Raw genomic sequence first — 4,044 nt, 5'->3', positions numbered from 1 at the left:
CCTGGTATCGGCGTGCCATATTCTATTATTACGAGTTCAAAAATTCCTGTATCGGGAGGAACACAATTTCAGGCGGTCCACATTATCTTCAGTGCGCTGTTCCACTGTCGCGCGTTGCAACATTCCTCATTACGAGTTCGGCATTCCACCATTCCTCTATCTCTCATCCAGCGTACCTCAATCAAAGGTGCGACATCGGCGCGTCCACTATCCTAAATCCACAATCCACGTTCCACTATCCGCGTTCCTCTATCCCGTGTCCCCCATCCGCAGGGGGGCGGGCGCCGTCAAAGCGTCCAGCGTGCACCAAGAACCCTGTGATGTTGAAGAGCAAGTGGCCCTTTCTCCCAAGAGCCCCTGTTTACCCGCTCCCCCCCCCCCCCCCCCCCCCCGCCCAAAGCAATAATTAATAATAAATGTTCTTCTAAGGTGCTGAGTTCGGAGTTAATTTGTTACACAGCAATACATATCCATTTAAATCATGATAATGCTACTCAATCCCAATTCCGGGAAAGTTTTTCTTTTGTGTTGGCTGAATTCAAGTTGGGAACCATAGTTCCCAGAAAAGATGCATGAACAGATCTCTTCCCTGGATCCCAAACCCAGATTATCAGCCATAACTGGTTTCACTCCAAAGTTAGTAATAAGTCCTTCTGTTACTCCTCATAATTGAGTCCTTCCTTCCCATCTCTCCTCTCTGGACCCATGAAACTCAAGTGACAGCCCCCAACACACCCAATAAACAATGACGAGACAGGGCAGATACAGAATAACTGCTATGGACATTGGTTCAAAAGGGGCAAGAAATACAAGATAAAATGGAGTAATTGGTCCATGGTAACTGTAAATTCCACTGGGCAGGTATCTTTTGGTTAGGTTTCAAGGCCTGAGAACAATTCTCTCTGGGTCTCAGCTCTGCCCTCTGAGTCATTCTTTCTTTTTCTTGAAAGATAACAGGTTTGCAACTGTTACTGGCCTGCTTCGAACCAGTAGAATTTGTGGGTCTAATAGCTTCATTCAATTTTGTAAGTTTTACTTGTACCTTTGGACCAAGTTAGCAATGTTTCTGCTGAAACGTTTTATTTTCCCAAGCACCTTTTGGGTCTTCCATGGACTTCACAGGGCAGACAAAGTATATACCCACAAATCTTTTCAGGATAATCCCTTTTCTATCTTTGGCTCTTGTCGAAATAGCTTAGTGACAATGCTCTTAACTCTCCTAGAGACCCACTGACTTGATTGAAAGGGTCTGTCAGGCACACTAAATTCTTAAAAGGACCCTTAGTGTGACTGAGTTCTCTGATATTTTTCTTTCTGGGGTTTTACCAAAATGCTGTTTAGTAATGATCTCAGCCTTTTCTCTAGAGCATGTTGCCCTAGGAATGAATTTTAGCATATTTTCCTTCTGGAGACAATGATTTTTCCCCCCCAAATCAGTAGTTCTTGGTTCCTTTTTGTTCAATATTTCAAGAACTCTTCCCTTGATTTCTCTCTCCCCTCTTGCATTTTATTATCAAAAAGAAAAAAACACACACACACAAAACCAGGTGGCACACTCAACACTTTGCTTGGAAATCTTAGATATACTATATCAAAGTTCATTACTTATAACTTCTCTTTTCAACACAACCGCAGGAGACAATTTTGCTAAGTTTCTGTCATTACACAATGAGGATTTTTCCTTCCTCAGTTTCCAATAACATGTTCTTCACTTCCTTCCGAATCCTCAACAGCAGTGTCCTTAAAGTACAGATTTCTAGTCATGTCTGTTCAAGGCATTTTGAACTTCCTCCTACATGCTTTTCAAAACTCTTCCACCACTGCATGTTCACTGGCTGTACAACTGTTCTCACTTCCTCAGGTATTTAGGATAGCCTGATCATATTTCCAGGTACTAAAATCTGTATTATCTATGGTAAAATAATAAATTAGTACACATTTAGCAGCTTAAAAAAGCATACATATTTCTACAACTATTGCCTTAGTTTCAGCCCTTATTCAATTCATGCCTGGCTTATAATAACCTTGCAATAACATTAAATAGAGAGGAAAAATTGAGATTCACAGAAGCAAAGGTCAAGGTTTATCTGATGAAAAAGGACTCAACCTCTAGTCTCATGCTCTCACATTTTATGATTCCACTAGAATGTTATGATGCTTTGTACCAACACAGCAGAGATAAAATATATTAAATGAAAATACACTCAATTCTTGGAGAACTGGAAGGTGTAAAATAAAAGCTAAGAATGATATATGTGGCCCTGGCCAGTTTTTCTCAGTGGTTAGAGCATCAGTGGCCCGAGGACAGAAGGGTCTTGGGTTTGATTCCTGGTCAAGGGCATGCACCTCAGTTGCAGGTTTGATCTCCCGTCCAATCGGGGTACGAGTGCAGTAGGCAACCAGTTGATGTGTCTCTCTCACATCGATGTCTTTCTTCTCCCCCTCCCCCTTCTTCTCTCTTTCTCTCTCTCCCCTACCCCGACTCCCTTCCAATCTCTCTCTAAAGATCAATAGAAAAAATATCCTTGGGTGAGGTTAAAAAAAAAAAAAGAGAGAGAGATAATTGTATGTTTGCTTTTCCTCAGGCCAGCTTCCCTTTTAAACCGTTAGTGAGCTGCAGAAACCTAGAATAATTCTTGTAAAACCTGGTTCAAATAAGGATTGAAGCCCCTAGGTGAAACACAGTTGCCAAACAGCCCTGCTGTGCTGTTCCCCCAAAGCCCTCGCCACAATTAGACTGATTTCCCCCCTCTTACTGGAATGGAACTCCCTGAGTGGGGCTGTTTGTCTCACTCTCCTTTCACCCCTCGCACCCGGCAAGAGTCTGGTTTGTTGTTGCCCATAAATGAATGGACTCAAAACAAAACAGGTGAGCTGGCTCAGTGCCAGTGCTCTGAAACCTCTGCCTCCCTCCGGGTCAGGCGGGGACACTTCCCGACACAGGCTGGTGTGCTGGCCCTTTCCCCTGAGGGTGAGCAGCGGGCGGCTGTCTGCCAGCCACGGGGCATTTCTGGGGGCAGTTTCCTCCTCCGCAAAAGGGAGGCGCAGTGGGCTCCCCGCGGGCCCTTGTGAGTTTAAAGGATCCACAGTGGGAGGAGGCCGGCCCACAGCAGGCGCAGTCTCGGGTTTGCTGGGAGGATGGATGCTCCTGGCCTGTCAGCCCAATGATCGCCCTGCGCTGTACAGCTCCGCACGGATTTTCATTCATTCATTCATTCATTCATTCATTCACTCACTCACTCACTCACTCACAATCATATACCAGAGCCCACCTCTCAGTCAGGGCCTTCCCAATCCTCACAGCAAACGCCTAGAGCAACCTTCCTTAAAGGCAAACATCCAAGAGCTTCCTATTACCTATTAACTGGGTCCTAGAATTCGGATGCGTGGTTTCCTGAGAGGCTGCTGGTGAAACCTAACGTACACCGAGCTCTGGGAGCGGAGACACTGGCCTGGGGCTCCGCGCCGGGACTGCAGAGGTGTCCAGGCCCCGGGCCACTGCGCAGGCGCAGGAGCAGAACTTCCGCCCCCAGTGAGGTTGATCGGCCCAGATCCCGCGAGGGTTCCCTGGGTGGGTACGCGGCGTGGGCATGGATGAACTCGACCAACCCAGGAAGCAGGTTTTCCTCCAAACCCCAGGCACTGGAGTGTGGTTCCACAGCTCCCGGCCAAGTGGCCTTCGCCTCTCCCTGGTTCTGCTTCCTCATGCAGACATGGGGGAGCTCAGCAGAGACTGCCAGCGAGAGGAGATGTTGCTGATAAAGGGCAGCCCCGAGGACAAGGGGCGGGCCGGGGGCGGAGGGGCGAGGGAAGAGGGGGTATCGTTGGGTGCCGGGGTCCAGCCCCAGCAGGTCCAGGAGTTCCCAAAGGTGTGGACGGAGTCGGCGAAGAAGGAATGACACAGAGGCAGCGTTCAGGTGGTCATCATAGCCAGGTTCTCTCTTTGTCCTGTTACATCTATATTTATATTACTTGATCCTATAAGCATGCCTCTATAATTACATCATGCTATGTTTTGGGTAACGTTCTACAGTTCCTTGTTTC

The sequence above is a fragment of the Myotis lucifugus genome, unplaced genomic scaffold (genome assembly GCF_000147115.1).
Source record: "Myotis lucifugus unplaced genomic scaffold, Myoluc2.0 scaffold_61, whole genome shotgun sequence".
In the NCBI taxonomy this organism is placed as follows: Eukaryota; Metazoa; Chordata; class Mammalia; order Chiroptera; family Vespertilionidae; genus Myotis; species Myotis lucifugus.
The sequence above is the reverse complement of the archived record's forward strand: the minus strand, read 5'-3'. Positions refer to the sequence as shown.